This window comes from Schistosoma haematobium, chromosome 1 (assembly GCF_000699445.3).
Source record: "Schistosoma haematobium chromosome 1, whole genome shotgun sequence".
In the NCBI taxonomy this organism is placed as follows: domain Eukaryota; kingdom Metazoa; phylum Platyhelminthes; class Trematoda; order Strigeidida; family Schistosomatidae; genus Schistosoma; species Schistosoma haematobium.
In genome coordinates, this window is record NC_067196.1 from 12795866 (window position 1) to 12817787 (window position 21922).

The following is a 21922-nucleotide window of genomic DNA, read 5'->3' on the forward strand; positions in this document are numbered from 1 at the left end:
TTTTCTCAACCATGAAATCGAATTAGAAGTTATTCAAATATTTATTGGGAAATTCTAAAAAATAATGGTCAGTATTGATCGTAAAGAACAGGTGAAATGTGGTTAGCAAGTAAATTCAGGGTGTACGCTTCGTCTCATCTAGGATTCGTTAGTCATATGTGCTTGGATCCCAGAGTTGATATTCATCCAGGGGTTCAATCCCAGTACCTTTTACTTCAAATACCAATATCAAAATTGAGATAATATATCAACAGGTGAAACTCACTTTCTAGATTTCACTGCTAGTCACATTCCACCCACTCAATATAAACATATGTTGTAATGGCTACATGGAGGCGATTCGCACAGCATGTATATATACTAAGAATATTCAAAATCTGTTGGGGACGTTAGATCCCCAGAACTCACTTGGGAAAGGACCTAATTTTGTAATTTATTTAGAAAACTTGAATTTCTTTGTTTTCGCGCCGAAGGCGCTCTTGTCACCATATCGTATTTCCCACTGGGAAATATCTTAAATGCTATTGGTCCGTTACTTCTTTTAGTATGCTATTTGGTAACTCTCCCCAAGGACGCTTTTGCACTGTATATATATACGTTTTGTATTGTATTTGTTGTTATCGCTCGTTTCTGGCTGATTTGTAGAATATACTTCCCATTCCAAGCTTGGACTTCTCCCTCTAGTTAACGGGGCTGGGACGCATCAATAGCTAGCTTATTGGTCCTTGGTCATCGAGTCTTGTTCTCGTTCGCCGATTAAGTGAACTCGTGATAGCTTCAAACCTAGCAAGCCTATCCAGTCTCTGGATCCTTGATTCTTCGTTCCGTTCCGAGTAAGACGAATCAGTAGTAGCATTCAAATTAAGGAACATAACAAAATCGCGATAATAAGATAATCCAAACCATTACAAATTATATCAGTATTGATGTATCAGTAGAAAAGATCCGTTATTTTCTCATTCATAACTTATAAGAGATTAATCATTTTTATATGGCATATTTTCTTTAACAAGAACCATTTTTAATCATTGCACTGAATCGATCAATACTTCAACAACAACAAAAATTTATGAAATAATAATATTAATTGGTGTTTAGATCATGTTGATTAGAATAAATCTTAAAACTATGGTGATGAATTTCTGTCATATGTTTAATGAATCGCTTATAATATTGGCACATAATGGTAGGTGAATTCGAGAAGAAGAAGAAGAAGAATGGAATTGTTATGTGATTTAATCAATTATCAGTCGTTTTTTATAGATCTTTGTGTTTATGTGTATCCGTAAGAAAGATCCAAGACATTTAAATTAAATTCATATCATTATAGATCAAGAAAAAATGTTTATTTGGACAGAATAAGTTAACTAAATAAGTTTCTTACTAACTATTAAAATACTATGATTAACAAATAAACAAACTGAGGTACTGTGTTCGAGATCCAGAATGAACATCAACTCTGAGATTCATCTACATCCAGCTGACGAGTTTCAAATAGAACAAAACGCACATCCTGGATTCCACTACTAGCTATTATCCATCTTTGCTTAGAATGAGGTTAATATACATTTGATTTCAGATTACTTAAGCTACATCAGCTTTATCTTCAGAATTAATGCAATCATTTCAGTTTTATATAAAGCATTCATCTATTCTCCGAAAATTTAAGATCCATACTATTAGAGTAAATTGGTATTATTTATTTTATTTATTTGAACACATAAATATTGGTACAAGAGAGCGCCAATATATATGCGCCACACAAAACAATGAGAATTCGAAGAGAAAAAAAGATAAGGAGCATAAAAAGAAGAGAACAATAACGAAGAGATTGGTGTAAGGTAGTGTAGTATTAATAAGGGAGCGGAAAGGTACAATCAGAAGAGATCTTTCAGTTAAGGGAGACACAACCACTTTTTACGAAGAAAGTAAAAGAAGGTTACAGCAGGATCGCCACTGGCTCCTATTCTGAGCCATATCTGACAACGTCTCTAGCCACCATCTCTCGGACCCCAACCAGGGAGTCGTGAAGGATCAACAGAAGCCAGTCCTTTGCAGCTTTCTTTCATACCACGACACCATGCCATGCACTGACCACCTCTCCGCTCCTTCCAACCAGTCCCAGAGTCGGCAAATAATGCACGACGTGGAATTCTTTGGGACGACACTCGTAGAACATGTCCAAGCCATCGAAGTCGGTGTTTCAAGATGGTGACACCAATTGAATTATCATCTCTGTGCCCGAACACACGATGCCGAACCTCTGCATTACTAACATGGTGTTACCACTGGATGTCAGCAATCATTCGGAGACAACGATGATTGAACACAGGGAGTCTTCTAACGTCCTCAACTCGGAGAGGCCAGGTTTCACAAGCATAGAGCAGAACTGCTCTCACCGACGCGTTGTAGATCCGACCTTTTACAGCCAGACTAACATCACGAAGGCGCCAAAGATGGCCCAGACTGGCATAAGCCGCTCTGGCTTTCACTATACGTGCATTGATCTAATTACTCACACCCCCACCAGCACTTATTCAGCTACCGAGATACACGAACTTCTCGACTACTTCTATCTGCTCGCCATACAGGGTGAGTACAGGATTGGAATCCTGCCAGTCTTGTAGAAGTACTTTGCACTTCGAAGGTGCAAAGCACATACCATACCTACGAACACTGATTGCCAACTGATTAAGTGCGGATTGCATGCCTTGAGCATTATCGCACAGTAAGACAATACTCAAGGTTGGGAAGCCTTTCTCCAGGCAACAGATCCACACCACCATTACTTACGTTCATCAGAGCTGTTTCCAGAATGTCATCGATGGCAAAGTTGAAGAGGAATAGTGAGATTGGGCAACCATGCCTAACCCCACTGCTCGAATAGAACAATGGAGAAAGGTGGTTGTATGCCCTCACTCTGCCTGGGGTGTTTGTATATAGGGCTTTTAGGATGTTAATAAACTTCTGAGGTACACCCTTCTTCAATAGACAATCCCAGAGAACAGTCCTATCCAATGAATCGAAGGCAACCCCGATGTCAAGAAACACTACGATTGTTGGCCTTTGATAAGTATGACGGTGTTCCAACATTTGGCGGAGGGCGGAGATATGATCAATACATCCTCGACCAGAACGAAACCCAGCCTGCTCCTCGCGAGTTAATGTTTATCGGGTTTTGAACAACCTACGAAGTATTATGGAAGCCAACAGATTGGACGCAATCGGAAGTAGACTTATCCCCCGATAGTTGTTATAGGAACGACGTGAACCTTTTTTAAAGATAGGGGCAACTATCGACTCATTCCATGACGTTGGTACACTCTCTAGTTCCCAAACCTTTGTAAACAACGTCGTCAATTCCTTAGTCAGAAAGTCACCACCATCTTTAAAAAGAGCCAGAAGTAAGTTATCTGGGCCAGGTGATTTGTAACGCTTCAAGAGTTGGAGTTCCTTGCGGACTTCCTCCTCGTTTGGTGGATCAGTCGTCACCGGCCATGGAGGGCAGGACAGTCTGACCGATGTTGCCGGAGCAGCAGGCCAGTTGAACTGCCCTTCGAAAAATTCTGCCCATCGTCCAAGACGTCGATGGATGTTAGTGATTGGTATCCCGTCATCTTCGCAGATTGTTTCGCTCACACCAGACTTCTTGCTGCCAGTGGCTCGGATGAGTTGGAAGAGCTTCCGGTAGTTACCAGATGCAGCTGATGCTTCCAGGTCATTAGCGCGCTTCGACCACCAGGCTTCTCGGTCCTTACGCAAGCTTTGCCCAATTTCCTTACGTAACATCCTTCGTTTATGGTCAAACTCACGGTCACCCGGAGTAGACCGACGGGCTTTAATGAGTTGTAAGGAACCTGAAGAAACCCAGTGCTTATAAGCAGGACGTTTCGCGAACCCACAACTGACTGTTCCCGCCATTTTCATGGCGTCATGCAATTGCAACCAATGCTCATCTATACTTTTCGGTGGAGTGGTAGCTAGCTTAGAGGCTGGCTCGGTTCGATACTTACTTGCAACAGAAGTTGCAACCAGCTTGCTAACATCAATCTTTTGGTGGTGGTCACTCCGTTGTCCACTGAAAAGTAAGGCAAGATTGGCGCAGACCAAGGCATGGTCAGAGTCCAGATAGGTACTCCAAAAGGAGCGGCAGTCTTGTACACAACCACGGCAGCGGTAGCTCATCGCGATGTGATCAGTCTGAGTTCAGGCTTGGGATGCAGAGGGAGGACGCCAGGTGGCACATCGGCGATGACTGTGCCGAAAGTTAGTGCTAGCCAGAAACAGGTTGTGTTTTGTGCACAGTTGCAGTAGACGGTCCCCGTTATCTGACCTGCGACCAACGAGTCCCCATCGGCCACCTAAACGACTCTCTTCTGTGCCTAGACGCCCGACCTGAGCATTCAAGTCTCCGGCTAGTACTACAATATCTGTCGAACGCACTTTCTGGAGAAGAACAGATAACTGGTGATAAAATTCATCCTTGATTGCATCCGGGCTGCAATCTGTCGGAGCATAGGCGGAGATGACGAAAAGACATCATTTCTCACGCCGATTTCTTCTCACTTTGATGGAACTTTCTAACCTAACAGCACATAACCGACTGTTAATGGGGATCCAATCGACTAGTGCTGCCTCAGCTCTAGCGCTTAGTGCGACACCAACGTCAGCAAGACCAGACGAAGATGCCACAGGGTCCCCGGATAAGCGCGCGTAAAACAAGCTTTTCGAAGCGACAGATGGAGAGCGAATTTGTAGTACTTCACCAGAGTCTTGAATACGGGTCTCGGATAGACAGCAGACATCAATATTAAAACTTTCTAAAGACATAGCCAGCCCTATCTGTTGTCCAACCTGCATAAGTGTGTGAACGTTGAAGGCAGACAGTTTGAATGGTGCACGTGGTTTCAGAAAAACTGCTTCAGTACTCATATTCAGTGGTAACATAGAATTTTCAACCGGACAGTGACTCGAGAACGTCTAGATAGAGTCGAATTTCCACCAAAGACGAGCCGCTGAATAGGTATAAAAGAGGGTGAATAATGTGGTAAATAATAATAATAATAATAATAATAATAATTTGATTGTTAGTTGAAGCAAGTAAAGTAGTTTCCATAATTATAGGCAGTTCATCATTTGTGTGTGGGCTGTGATACTGCCCGGGTGCCCAGACCGAAGCAGGTGGTTATCTTAGGGGGCCACACCCCGAGCCTTTGACCTAAAAGTCTAACCCCCAAGGCAGTGGAGCATCGTAAGCATATGCAGTCCCATGGTATTATTTATCGTATCTACGTAAAATTTCCAGAAGAGAATTCCAATATTTACTATAAAGTACTGATTTTATTTAACAAGTTGAAATCATGATTTTATTGTCATTAAAGGTAACTATAAGTTAAAATTAAAATTTACAAGTACTGTTTAAGTCCTTTTAGTCACTTTGAATAAAACACTATCTAGCCGAATTGTTCAAAGTGGTTCTACATTATTCTTGAAAATGTCGTCAGTTTATCACTGAAAGCATAGTTCATTCTACATTTCACTGGTTGAAATCATGAGTCAATTGAAGCTAGACAACCATGGATAACCTGGAAGCACTGGATGGCCATTTCGTCCTAGCATGGGACTCCTCAGCAGTGCGCATCCACGATCCCGCCTCCCGCGAGATTCGAACCCAGGAAATTTGTTTATTTACTTATTTTTTTCAAATTTTATTTGAACAGTTTAATTAAATCATCTGTAAGTTTGTATTCTTTATTTGAAATCATATTCAAACTATACACCTTATCGTTGTATTTGGTAGTAGTTCATGTTTTATTCAGTATATTTCATGTATATTATTATTTACTATTTAGAGTTAATACATCTAAATTAACAATGATATACAACATCAATCCAAAAAAAAAACTTTATAAAAGAAAAGATCATATAATTTACATCTAATAGAGATCAATAAAAATTACAGGTTCTCAACTTTATTGTTCAATTAGATACTATTTATGCTGTATACATGAAAGTGTTCCAGGCATGATTCATTAGTTAACTCATTTATTGCCAAAATGTTTGACACAATTATATACACATTTAAGAAAAAAAAGAAAGAATTATTATTTGTAAATTGAAATGAATATTTAATCAATTAATTGAAATCGTCATATATGACCAAAAACATAAGAAAATAATGTTCTAACTTTTCATGAGCATAGATTTCATTATCTTCAATCTAATTACTCTTGATCTGAATAATAATATTTGTGAAAGTTTTATTTCGTAAAACCCAACTGCGTCACAAGACAAGCCCTCACATGGAATCCTCAAGGCCAAAGGAAAAGAGGAAGACCAAAGAACACATTACGCCGAGAAATGGAGATAGACATGAGAAAAATGAACAAGAATTGGATGGAACTAGAAAAGAAGGCCCAGGACAGAGTGGGTTGGAGAATGCTGGTCAGCGGCCTATGCTCCATTGGGAGTAACAGGCGTAAGTAAGTAAGTAAGTTATTTCGTAAAGATTACTCTCTACAAATGAATACAATATTTTAGTTTATTTTTTTTTATATATTTACGAATGTTAATAAAGGTTATTGACATATGTTTCGATGTTAAATGGTCTTTTGTTGGAAATCTTAAACCTGAGTTTTCGTCCTAGCCGATGGTAATCAGAAATGCGTATCTACAATCTCCGAAGTATTGATTCACAGTCTGAAACATTACTAAAAGGCTATTTAGGAGGCGATTGTATAAATCAGATATTTACATTAATTGATCTTCGAGTATTAAACAACAACATGTTTTTCTGGTCCTTTAATCTTGACTGAATTCTATTGATCAAGCTGCAACTACATGTTATTTGATGACCTCAGACCCTAGATACCGCATAACATTCAATCCTAACAATAAGAATGAAGAAATTGTCTGGACTATTAGATTTTCAGTTCTAACGCGTTTTGTAATGCCAACTAAGCTGTATTTTGTAGAAATTCCATCCTTGTTTCAGACTAACACAAACTGAATAATCATTGGAATTAACCAGCGCTGAGGAGTTATATCACCTTAACCGGGAACTCATCAAAGGTTTATGCCTATAACCCCACTGTTGAAACTAAAAACAATTTACATTAAGCCGTTTGATTGTTATCATTTGAAATTTCAATATTAAATGGGTTGTTTTTACAATCACTGTCAATTTTCTTTTAAGATGAATAAACAAAACTTATTTCGCCAAAATTTCGTTGAGAAACTAATCAAAAGACTTTTAGACTAAACAAATTGTAACACGCTGGATCAAAACAAAACCGCTTGATTAGATTTTATACAACTTGAACTCTGATGTACATCATTCGGTTTATATTTATTTATATTTCGGGTAAAACCGGAACTCAACTTCTATACACAGAGAGAATTTGAAACATTGAAATGAATTGTATGACCCGATTCCTTCAAAAACGCTTTAATTTCTACAAAGAAGGGCTAGCAGCCGAAGCCCTAAATGTATGGGCTAGTCCAAACGGTATTAATAGGAGAAACAGAATACAACTAGCTGTACCATGGCAATTAATAACTAATGAGTAAACTTGAACTCCTTATTATATTCTGTCTATTTCGTATTAACTTATTAACAGATATTACATTCAACGTTTCAAATCTGTTATCTTGTCTGAATATGTTAAACAATTGACTGGAAGGGGTTGTGTGGAGATTATAGAAATTTCACTAGTTGAAATCATGAGTCAATTAAAGCTCAGTGGTATACTGGTTAGGCGCTCGCGCACGAGACTGATAGATCTTGGGTTCTAGTCTCACGGGGAGCGGGATCGTGGATACGCACTGCTGAGGAGTCCCATACTAAGACGAAACGGCCATCCAGTGCTTCCAGGTTTCCCATGGTGGTCTAGCTTCAATTGACTCATGATTTCAACTGGTAAAATTGACTGGAACATTAAAATAAAACAATCTTTCAATTACAAATACATTCTTCCTCTTTGAATTCATTCTTTTAACTTGTTTATTTATTTTCATTTTATGCGCGCTGTGACATTTCTAATTCATATCATACATAAAAATTATATGTTTTTCTTAACATTCACCGATGGAAGACAATATATAATGAGTGAAATTTCTTCTCACTTACGTATACACACAATCTGTTATCTTAATACTTTTCGTTTCACACCACATGTCTCTTACACACTAATGTAAATACCTACTTTAAACATTGTTAACGTTTATTGGATGGTCTATTCAATATACAGTAAACCAGAGAACCATCTACCTATTTATATTCGATAATTTTGATATTTGATTATATTTCCTTGTAAAAGCTTGGACCAAATTGCCAGACGAAACATTGCATTTACTTCAAATTCATTCGCTGAGATGTAACAACTACAATCTTCCTCTTTAATGATTGGAATCTTTCTTCAATGATCTCTTAACAACTGATTATATCATTTTGTTCATCTTTATGTTTCATAACGTTAATCAAAGCCAAGAGATTTCATTATGTTTCCAGTAAAAACAATCCAGACAAAATTTTAGTATACAGTTAGTCCTAATACAAATTAAAACTGAAACTTTTGCATAAGTGAATTTTTTTAATAAATGTAAGCAGACTTCAAGCAGATCATCCTTCAAATAAACATCGCAATTTCGATCGATCATAACAACCGAATCAATTGTTTTCAGATTTTAAAATAGTCGTTCTGTTCAACACTGATATAAGCAATGGAGAGTATTAAAAAAAACCATGTTTCCTTTTATTCAGCAATGAATAATGTAACGAACTAATGATACATTTATGGGATTACAGTGAGTAGAAATTAGAGTTTTAGACGTTTCATAACTCATTGTAAGTCACTTATTCAGAGTAAATAAATAAATAATTGAGCTGAATTAATACAAAATTAAATAGTGCAGAGAAACAGAAAGAATATTTAATCCAATCAAAATAGATCTGATTATGTCTATGTCATTTGATCTTTTCGGTCAAGGAAATTCTGTATAAGAAATCATCTTGTGCATTTTCGTGTTTAGATCATTTTTAATTTGATAAATGTGAAATTTGTGATATGAAGGAGTAGAGTTGATATTTTAATATTTATGTGTGCTAATTTCGTGAGAAATAAGTAGTAGGTTGTTCGAATAAACGATCTAAGTTGGAAGAATAGTTATGGTTTTTTATTCATTTGAGGGTAGAAGAAATCAGGATTATATGAAATACCTCAGCTATTTGCCCTACTTTATAATTGAAAAAAACCTTACTGAATTAAAAGTTAAAAGTTTTATGCAATGATATTGCCGGTTTGATTTGTAGAATTTTGATTTTTACAAGATTATTAGGAGGTATTCTAGTCTAGTTCATGTGTTCTTTGTCACAAGTGGAGATTTCATAAAACTCTTCAATGTAGAATGAGCCATAATCGGCACAAACTTATCTTAAGATCTGATTCTGTTTGAATATAAAAAGGATATTCTTAATTCAAACTAAAGGCTTATTGAAGAGTGTTAGTTGTTTTTAGAAAGTTATAATTCTGTCTGGTTTTAAAACACATTAGAATTCTTCTGTATTATTGCGGTGATAAGATTAAACTACGGTACCGATCCATGATTTTCTTATTGTATTTCTAATTTTAGTAAGTTTCTAATAAAACTCTTAGGAAAACCAATTAATCGCAGGATGTATTTTATTTTAATACCGAAAGACATTTGCCATTATTTCATCGTCGAGAGTAATCTTCATGAATGTCTCTGTAAAGCTATTCAATAAAAAAGGATTATATGAATGTGAATTTATTTACTGTACATTAATGAGGTGGAGATTTTTAAAGCTATTATATACGTTATAGCTTTACAAAAGTCTTAGAAATTGTATTTATAACTATAGTGCGAAATTTCATCATTGACTGGCTTCCATGATCCAACTGGAAGGAAATGTTACAGATGTTGACGGAATGTAGTTACAATAATAAATAAAGCGAATGTTATTTGATTATGTAGATAGTCGAAAACATTATGAAACCATCACATTGCACTTAATTTCAAAATATTGTTGGTACTTAACTGGTTATTGAATATTAAAAAGTAGTATAAGTTAATACACAAAAAAAGAGTTAGATGAGATGACAATCAAGACAGTCTAAATGGACTTCACAGTACTGTTGTCATCAAATTATACATCCTGTAAAAGTGGTCGCCACGATGTTTTCATGTTGTCAAAAATGTCTAGACAAGATCATTCTGCGAATTGATTGTCCAAATTCAAGTATACTTCAATACAATATCTTTTTGTTCTGCAAATGAAATTCAAAAAATCTTTATTGGTTTATTTAAGAAAACTGAATAAATACTTACTTATGATTCATGTAACTAGGGGTATTGATGGCTTCCCAAGAGCAGGAATTAGGTTACAATTATTCTTTCACGTTACTATTTACAATAATACTTTATCATCATTTTTTGGACACACTGAAGTTTTTTGTGAAGTGACAATATTATCGTCATATGATACAATATATTTACTTTTCTTTAATTTATAAGATTAACTACCGTAAATATTGAAGGAATATTCAGTTCTATGAAATGCTTTTGTATGAAAGACTTTTGTTTTTATTCACTCTTAAAATCTGTTCTGTAATTATACCAAACTTATATAATAAATATACAGAAATGGATAGTGGCTAACATTGAAATTCAGGACGTGAGTTTCGTTTCATTTGGGACTCGTCAGCTCTATGTACCCGCAAGTTCAAAACACGACGAAATGCGCATTCTGAATTCCTCTACTAACCAACACACATCTCTGTTTTCATTGTTTGTGGCAAGGAAATATCGAGGCAATCCGTACAGGATATACGTATACCAATAAGAGACTAATCAATTTCAGTCCTAAACATCAACGGGAAGATTCAAACAATCAATGGAAAATGAGTAATATAATAAATATCTGAAAAAAAGCTTTAATATAAAATTTTCTAGGCCTAATATTATAGAAAATATATGACAGAAATTCAATCATATATATGTAATAACAATTGCAATTCTATGTCGTATTCGACTGATACGAAACCGTGAAACAGAATGATATCATTTTATTCTCCAAACATTGTAGTTCGTTCACTGCTGGCTCAATTTCGTGGGTTGGTTGAAGTTAGACATTAACACCGTTGGACGCCGGCTCAGTGGTCTAGATGTTAAGCATTCACTTGCGCGACAGATAGGTCCTTCGTTTGAATCTCACGCGGCAGGATCGTGGGCCTGCACTGATGAGGAGTACCATACTAGGACGAAACAGCCGTTCAGTGCCCCCAGGTTTTGCACGGCGGTCTCATGACTTTAACTATAAAATTACTAAAATCTCTACAAAAATCTTTCTAATAAAAATATCTTTTAATTAATTTTTATTAACGCTTTGTATACACAATTAAATATGTTGAAAATAAAAGAAAGAAAGTGGAGTCTACTGAAAATAGAGCTCTTTATTGAATTAATATTAAGTGTTATATTTATCTCAATGGGTGTATTTTGTCTCTTTAATACATTTGTTGAGAGTTTATAGAGATAAATTCAATATGTTTTCAAAATGAAAAAGACTGATTCAACAAAGAGTCGTTTTTTCGGTGAACTCTTTTTTAAATCTGTACAATCGCAAATAAAATGCACGTACTTTTTTCAAAAGTGATAGTCAGTAGTTTATCTGTTGATCATGATAAAAATAACACTAATAATGGTAACGATAATAAGAGATAGATCAAGGTTATCACTTGTGAAAATGGATTGTGTAGCGTGATAAGATAACAGTCTAAAGTTGAGATAAGCTGTAATCAGGAAGATCATGCTAACAGAAAGAGTTCAGTCAGGAATGAAAGATCAATAGAGAAGGAGATAGAATAGAAGCTAATGGTTTTGAGAATAGGACTAATAAATTGAGATCATAGTAGAATAAGATAATTTTTCTATTTGTATACATAATTTTGGTTTGCTCAAGTGTATCCCTAGTAGAGACGACTTTGAACCTTGAGTCTATTTTTGTCAAATGTCCAGTGTTTAAAAACTGTTTGATTAGAACTTCTTACTGGGCTATTTATGTCTGTTTTCAAGCAAGCTAGATAATACTCTTGGATTCTCTTGGATACAATTTACATCAAACGACGCACAATTGGTCAAATGCGAGAGATTATTATTTCAATTGTTCCTGAATACTAGTTGGTTGGAACACACCAATCGAAAGGTTGCTATGATGATTTTATTTTGAAAGAGCCTGGAATTACTCTCTTCATATTGTTTGCAGCCTTATCACCTTTGAAATCGTTGTCCATATCAATGATTTTATCTGATGTGGGAGATATTTGTGCTTTTGAAGGATTTTATTTCATATTCCTATCAAAAAATCTTGATGAATACTCATTTTCAATAATAGTTCATCATCTGTGACATCCAGAATGTAAATTCGTATTCGTGTATTAAGAGGTATAATTAAATTATTGTTCCTACTAATAAGGATCCAGCTGTAGAAGGACGATAGTTGGCCATTCCATGGGGATTTTCTGCGAATGATTTTCTAAAACTTTTTTAGCAGAGTTGGACATTGGCTAGCAAAAGAATCCACTATTCCAGTTCTCGCTCGATAAAACTCCACTTGTCACATACAATTTCATCAAAGTCATAGACTTGAGATATTTAGCTGCATTAATTCAATATTTGTATTTAAGATTACTGCTGATAGAATTGTGCTTGGCAAATTTAATAAGAAAATTCCAAATAGGGTTGAAAAAAATAACTATGATAATGATAATCACTCAGAAAATTATATTTAGATGTTCTTTCTATTTAAATCGTTTATTTGACATTTTTGAAAAAAAATGATTTGCCTACTGATAAACAAGTAGTAAACATTGGATAAATAGTTAATCTAAAATTAGAGAGACCATCCGAATAAGCCGATGCTTCAATAATAAATTTTGTCAGTATAGGGCTGTGAAGTTTATTTAATTTCATTCAAGTCACGAACCGTAAGATTTAGACAATCATGGAAAGCCTGGAAGCACTGGACGGTCATTTCTTTCTTTAATGAGACTACTCGTTAGTGCGCACCCATCATCTCACCCTCAAGGATCGAACCCCGGACATGTGGGGTCACACGCGAGAACGTTTGACTTCTAGATAAATGATAAATTTCAATCAGTCTACGATAGCGCGTGACCATCCTTCATTGTTTGCGTATTTTGGATGAAAATAGAGATTCTCAAAAACATTACTGTTGGTGATCTATAGACTTACTAATCTATTCATTTGAAATCATTAATTAATTTCTTACACTTATCATCTGTGTCTGACACATCAGGCTTTTCAATGGAAGATAAACTATGAAGCCAGTTCACATAATGTGGCATTACCATGTAAAATGCTTGTGAATTTTATCAATTTTTCAGCGGTTTTGAATAATTTATCTAAATATATATCGTGCCTTTCAAATATTAATAAAAATGGGTTTGGTAAGAAATTTTTTGTAGCGTTCCTGAGAGGCCATCTTCCATTACCTGCAGTGGATAAGTGGATATGTAGTTAAATTGAAGTTATTCAAAACATACTTTAAAGTTGCCTTGAACTTTCAATATCGTCCACTTCTATTCAGTCATTGTAGTTTACTACTAGGCCGACTGATAGGAATATTTTCCCTTCTATCACATATTAGGGTTATTTACATCAAGCAGATCCAAAACAGATGAGCTACAAGTTCATAAGCATATATCCTATCACCAGACATACCTTTAAAGCTTTGTAATTCACATTTCCAGATAAACTGGTAGATAAAATTTGTCATTAAACAAAGAGAATAAAGTTGATGTTGAAATTAACATTTGGTATGTCTCATTTTGTTTTTCAACATACAACTAGCTATTCAATACATATCGTAACCATCTTATAGAAATAACACAAATATTCATTCCGTCATTTTTATTTTGTTTATTTATCTCCATTTTATGCATGTTGGGGCATATTTAATTCATATAATACATTCAAATAGTATGTTTTTTTTTTAAGAATTCACCTATCAGTGGCGATAAATAGTGAATGAAATTTCTTCTCACACTTCAGATTGATTTACAATCTGTTATCTTAACATACATTTCGTAACAGATCACAAGTCTCATACACACTATATCAAATAATTACTTTCAATATTGTTAACATGATTGGATGATCTATTCAGTATACAGTTAACTGAAGAACTATGTTTCTATTTATATTCGATCATTTTGATATTTGATTATATTTCTTTGAAAAAGCTTTGACCATATTATCAGACGAAATCTTGGATTTACTTCAAATTCATTGACTGAGATTTTACAACTACATTCTTCCGCTTTAATGTCTTACATCAACTCAGTGCCCATATATTAAAAAAACATTCAAACAAATTTAGACATAAATTCATTTATATCTTCTTATAGTTTTTCATTTGTATTTTCTATCTTGACAATTGTCTGCTTAGTAACAATCGCCCACATATTTACATAAAAAAACATCACAAAAATTATATGGTTATATATGTATATTTTTTAATTTGCCTACCTACTCGCATCAATTTGAATTGTATAATGCTTCATACGTTCACTGATTTATTTTTCCTTACTTATCATATTTATTTTGTTTTTGATTGAGATCATGAACCGATTGATGTTAGACCACTATTGAAAACCTGGAAACACTGGACGGCCGTTTCGTCCTATTGTGGGACTCCTCATCAGTTCGCATCCACGATCCCACTCGTGGGATTCGATTTGTTGTTGATAATTTTAGTAATTAAACAACACTGTTAATTCTAAAAGTAAAAAAGAAAATATTTTATTATTAAAAGAATAAAACAAATTAAATTGAAAGGGGGAAAATGATTGATTAATAATTGAATTTGTCAAGTTTCACTTTAGATAATAAAAATAAAATGTACCGTCAAAAAAATACTTTATTATTTCTTTCTTTAATATCATTAATACAATTATTCTGATTGATTCTGACTGATTGGTAACATTACCCCCCTTTTCTATTTGTATTTATCACGTCATACATTATTTCAACTTTTTCTGAAGTTTAAATTACATTATTGTCATTTTTATTTAATTCATAACTGACTACCATGTGCTCACAAGTGACTAGCTTCGTGAGAAAATTCTCGGAATCCGAGTGAGAAGCCATGACCAATGGAGCTAATCTGTGTCAGGTAGAGATAGGTATCTACCTCAGTACAATGGCATATGGTCGAGCAGTTTCGTGGATTGGTTGAGGTTAGATATGAACACCGTTGGATTCCGGCTCAGTGGTTAACAGGTCAAGTGTTCACGCGCAAGACCAAAGGCCCTGGATTCAAACCTCGTGATAGAGATCGTGGATGCGCACTGCCGAGGAGTCCCACAATAGGACGAAACAGCCGTCCAGTGCTTCCAGGTTTTCAATGGTGATCTAACATTAATCGGTTCATGATCTCAATCAAAATGACTGATTTCAATTGATTTCTTTATTTATTACTATTAATCTATTTTCGGTTACATCATTACATAATCATCAAATATTCGTTAACTTCATGAGTTCTAATCACTATTTCAATGTTCTGGAACTTTCCCTGACAACATTTATACGAAACAAAATTTTTTATGACCTTATTGAACGCCATCTTATCTTCGCTACATCATGATACATATATTCATCTCTAATCACCCTCTTATGTATAAGTATGTCAATATCTGTAATAACATTGATTTTCAAATCATTTAGGTTGTAAACAGCTGATGAGAACCTAACAACATACAATTAATTCAGATTATTCTGCACCAATCTTCGTTCTTGTTCTCTTTAAAACAAACAAAATGTTTGTACACACTAATAAAGGTTAAAAGTAATTACTCTTTTTAGATAGTACACATAGCAACCAAAAAAAAATTCAAAGTGAATTAAGTTTTTTTGTAATATTTAAAATCATTGTTGTCATGACTTATTAAGCAAATGATTTTTGTGTTTTATTTGGTTCATATAAATAATCCATTTTGTATGTGTATGAATAAATAATTATTTTATTAGGGTCATGAAACGTTTGAAATTAGATAACTGTTGAAAACCTAGAAGTGCTGGACGATTGTTTCGTCTTAGTATAGGACTACTCTGTAGTTTGTGTCCACAACCACACTATCGTGGGTCAACCTAAGGCTTTTAATAATTGCACTCAAACTCTTAACCTCTAAACCATTGATTCAGGATTGAATTCTGTACAAGTTTAAATTCAATTAATCCACGACAATTAGCGACTATATTCCGGATCCGGCATCACTGGTCTAGAAGTTAGTTGATTCGTTAAGGAGACTGAAATGTTTGAACTTGATCATGGGTTGTGGGGTGGTTGATACACACATCTGAGAAGAACCATACCAGGGTGAAATAGGTGTCCAGTGGTCCACGATTTTATATAGTTACCTTACTTAGATTTGTTTGTGATCATAATAAGAAATAACAATTTCAGAAACCCCTATGCTGAAAATAATTATTTGTTGATTTCATGAAAAAAATGCTTTCTGACTACTTTTCTTTATTCTCAGGCACACATTTGTTGAACTGTCATACTTTGTGTTAGAGATGAGAGAATGAATAATAAAACTGTCGGTACCAAAATTATTCATCTGTGGATTTATTTAATATCTGGCTTACTAGATTTCTGGACGCTGATAATTGTAAGCCTTTATTTAAAATAATAATTGTTAATTTATCTTTCGTAGTTCATAAATTGCAGCTAGTTAATTATGTACATATTGGTGTGTATATCGTGGAGATTGTCGAATACCATCGAGGTTAAGAATCTCTTTTAGTTAGATAACCAATGAATAGCAGGAAGTGCCGGATAGAGCTTTCATCCAAGTATGCAAATAATCGTCGATAAACTTTCATCACTTCATCGGGAATGGAACCAAGACGGTTAGTCACAAGCAACAATGGGAGACGGTCGAACAATATAGCAACTTAACTGGAGTTAAACATGTAAACCACTGGATGAAGTAACTGGTTTCGACCCTCTGTGAATTTGTGGATGTCTATTCCCGGCGGATCGCATATTGGGACGGAACAGCTATCCAGTGTTTCCTGGTATTCAATGGTTATCTAACTCGTGTCCGTTTATGATTTTAATTGTGTACCTGTTACTTGATTTTAAACAACATACGTCCTTATTATGAACAGGTAGCGATTTTTTTTACTTAATATGCATTATAGTTCTTCATTTCATGTATATGATCTTATGGGTTTTTGAATTAAAAGAGCAGAAAACACAACAACCATTTTTTATTACTTCCTTATTGAGGACCAAGTACAGAAGAAATCTATGTTTGCCATTGGGCACTAGCATGCATATTAACTGTGTTTTAAGCACTTTTAAGTAATATATTTTGGAAAACCTTTGTTAGGTATCTGGAAACAATAATAACATGATTTCGATATCAACTTTTCAATTACCAAGTTTGTTACATATACTGTTGAAACAATACAGCTCTTACATGAAAATACTCATTATCTAAGTTGCTAGCATGCTACTTTGTAGACAAGTCTAAAGATATTGAATCAACTTCAATATGTAGAACAGTTTGGTTTTATACAGAAGAGACAGGAAGTAAACCTTTGTCTTCTGAAATATATTGTTATAGCCGCTCCTGCTTTACAAACAAATTTATCAGCTGACTTTAAAATATAACTAGAACTTCCTTTACTTACTTACACCTGTTACTCTTGATGGAGCATAGGCCGCCGACCAGTATTCTCCAACCCACTCCGTCCTGAGCCTTCTTTTCTTGTTCCATTCAATTCTTGTTCATTTATCTCATGTCTATCTTCATTCCCCGGCGTATTATGTTATTTGATCTTCCTCTTTTCCTTTGGCCTTGAGGATTCCATGTGAGGGCTTGTTTTGTGATGCAGTCGGGTGCTTTCCTTAGTGTATGTCCTATCCACTTCCAGAACTTCTTCCTCCGCTGGGATCTGGTTTGTTCTCTCCGACAGTAGGTTGTTGCTAATAGTGTCCGGCCAACGGATCCGAAGTATTTTGCGTAGACAACTGTTAATAAACACCTGTATCTTCTGAATGATGGCTTTCGTAGTTATTTTTCTAATTTTTATACCAAGCTGTAAGAAGAGATTTTTCTTTGAGGATAAATACATAAAATATTTGATTATTGTGAGTTGTTAGCGAACGTTAAATATTCAATTTTTATCAAAAGAAAATAGAATCTCATTTACTTTTATGTAACTGTCTAAGAATAATTAGTGTTGTAGATTGAATAAATCTTTTTATGGATGCATAAAATAACTCTACCATAGTTGCTTAATTGATTAATGTATAGTAATGAACGCAGGTAACACAAATGTTACAAAACTGTGTTTGTAAAGTCTTTTGCTTTAATGTCAATATAAAAAAATGTATTGTGTGGCCCTTTATTTTGTCGTCACTTTAAATCGGACGGTGCTGTCAAAAGGGCTCTCCACTTTAATGGCTCGAGATCTGACTCCAAGGAGATTGTAATGATGATTGTTGTTGAAATATATATGTCGCCTATCCTCGTATATAATCATCGACTTTAGTCGCATTAGTCAATAACGGATTTAGATAAGTTAGATAACGAGAATGGACTTTTGAAGACATATGTTTTGCATATTAAACGAATAGAATAGAAAGAAGCGAACCGACTAGCAGTGGAGATGGCGGGTAAGCCAACTCCCTTTAGTCAAGCGTTAATCAATATTTATAGGCATATAAAAATAAGTTACAGACATGTGATGAGTAATGGGATAAGAAATCTATACGCACTTACGCGCTCATATAAAAACAGTCAAGATTGATTAGCGAATAATTAACATGGTCAAAACGTGACTCAAGTACAATGAATAGAATGGGCTGTACGAAAGCTAGAATAAGGTATATGGGCTTAACATAATAGCCGACACTACAGTATATAACAGGTAAATTTTGAATGGTACTTGTATTCAAGAAAGTATTAGAGCCAATCGATTCCATATTGTACTTCATTGAAAATTTGTGTAAGTATATTGTTTGTTTTCATCTACATGAATTAATTTAATCGACTGATATTTTTCGACTGAAATGTTATCTGAAATCAAACAATATATCAATCCTAGTGGAATGATTCGTAGTGAAATTCTTTCGTTTAATAATTGTCCTGTTTTTTTTCTTTTAAATATCGTTTCTATCCATTCATTCTGTATGATTACAATCCAAATCAATTATTTTCGTTATTGCATTTGTAACTAGATATCAATATTATTATTGGTATTATCGTTACTAATACTATTATGTCTGTTCATTGATAGCACTTACAAATGCGAACACTGGAAACTTTATATTCATATACTAACAATAAATTCTTTTAAAACAATAATCATATTTTTTGTAAGCAGTGATGGATAGTGGCTAGCAGTGGAATTCAGGACGTGCGTTTCGTCCCACATTGGACTCGTCAGTTGGATGTACCTGCATCTCAAAGTTGATGTTCACTCTGGGACTCAAACTCAGTACTGTTCGGTTCAAATGTCAACTCTGAGATGCAGGTATATTCAACTGACGAGTTCGAAATAGGACAAAACGCTCATCCTGGATTCCACAGCTAGCCACTATCTATCATTGCTTACAAAAAGCTTATGAATTAAGGCAATATCGAGGCATACGCACAGTATGCACATATGCCAATAACAGACTGATCAATTGCAGTCTTAAACCTCAATAGGAAGATACAAGCCAAACAATACCAAGTGAATAATCATAATTTCAACAAAATATGGGAAACAGACTTCAAATATTGACGAATATTTCATCAGGTATAACTGACACTATTTCATGTGTAGTTAGTTTTTTTTAATACTAGTCAGTATATAGCAGAAAAATTTATTTTTTTGGTAAAATTTCAGGTGAACTACATTGTATCTTATAGGATTTTTTTAATTTAATTTTTTTTCCACAGTAGCTAGGCGCCTAATATTTGTAAAACATTGTATTACGGGGTAATTATTTTTATTATTACAGTACACTGTAATTTTATATCATGTGCAGATTAGATAAACATTTAGGTGATGAAACAAGAAAAAAATATATAGAATTTCATTAGAACTATGTAATGTATTAGCGTAGTTTATAAAGGTCAGATTAGACCAAGTGGAATATATAAGAAATAGCAAAGATAATGAATCAAAAATTACCTAAATTACACCACAATAAATATTAATTCAATATTATTGGGGTTAGTTTAGAGTAAGTAAAAGCTATATTTGAATATACAATAGGTGGAAGTTGGACTTTTGTAATATGTAAGGTTTCATTAAACCTAAGTAATTATCTTAGGTAACTTTTATACAAAAAGTAAAAAAAATCTGAGTTGAGATCAGTTTTATAATTTATTTCAACTAGATACTTAACAATTTAATAGTTGAATTCATGAGTTATTGGAAGCTAGATCACCATCGAAAACCTGGAAACACTGGACGGCAGATTTTTCCTAGTATGGGACTTCTCAGCAGTGCGCATCCACGATCCCGCCTCGCGAGATTCGAACCCTGGATATACCAGTTTCGTGTGAGTGCTTAACCTTTAGACCACTAAGACAGTATCCAATAGTGATAATGTCTAGCTTCAAACGTCAAACTGGAAGAACTTGTAAATCATGATTACTGATTCATGTATATATGTGTCCATATATATATATATATATATATATATATATATATATATATATATATATAATAAACAAGGTTCTATTTTTAAGTGTTTTGATAAAAAATGGTCATTTTCTTCTTGAACATACTCTCAATAATGTTATAAAGAAAACAAATACAGAATTCAGAGATGAATCCTATTTCTTAATGAAGTTGATTAATTTATTGATTTTACAATTTTTTATATATGCACACAATAGATTATTGATTAACTCATTAGCCAAATATATTAATTACGTAATACATCATTATCATTATTATGAATATCACTTCATTAGTGGTTAGTCAATAAATTAACCTTCTTTTATAGTTTTATTTTCTTTCTTACGTCGGTATCATAGTTTTGTTCCATTGTAATAAGTAGCGGCTATTAATTACTCTGATATCATAGTAAATAGTCTTATCAGTAGCAATAATTAATGATGGATACTGTCATTATCGCTAAATAAAATATACAAAAATATAAGTAGATCTTTTTAATCTATAATACAACTAAATGTAAAGTATTCAACTTTAGATTTTGTTTATGAAATAATTTACAAAATAGATTTAAACATTTAGATAGATTTAATTATGAATTCTATCTAGGATGTGTAAATTTCTTTTTCTATAAAGTCTCAATTTTTATCCTATTTTGATATAATAAAATAATCTTTGTAGTAACCGCAATGAAAAATAAGTTTATATTATTGATCGAGATCAAGAACCGATTGATGTTAGATTACCATTGAAAATCTGGAAGCACTGGACGGTTGATTCGTCTTAGCATTGAACTACTCAACAGTGCGCATCCAAGATCCAGATCACGGGGTTCGAATCCAGGGCCTTTGGTCTTGCGCGTGAATGCTTAACCTGTTACCCATTGAGCCGGAATCCAGCGGTGTTAATGTCTAACCTCAACCAATCCACGAAATTGCTCGACCATCTGCTATTGTTCTGAGGTAGATACCTATCTCTACCTGACACAGATTAGCTCCACTGGTCACGGCTTCTCACTCGAACTCCGAGAAGCTGGTCACTTGTGAGCACATGGTTATTATTAGTATAGGGTTGTGGAGATTATTAAGTTTTTGACTGAGATTATTAACCGATTGATTTTTGACATTAAAACCGTTGGATGCCGGCTCAGTGGTCAAGTAGGTTGAGAGTTCGTGCACGAGACTGGAGACCCTGG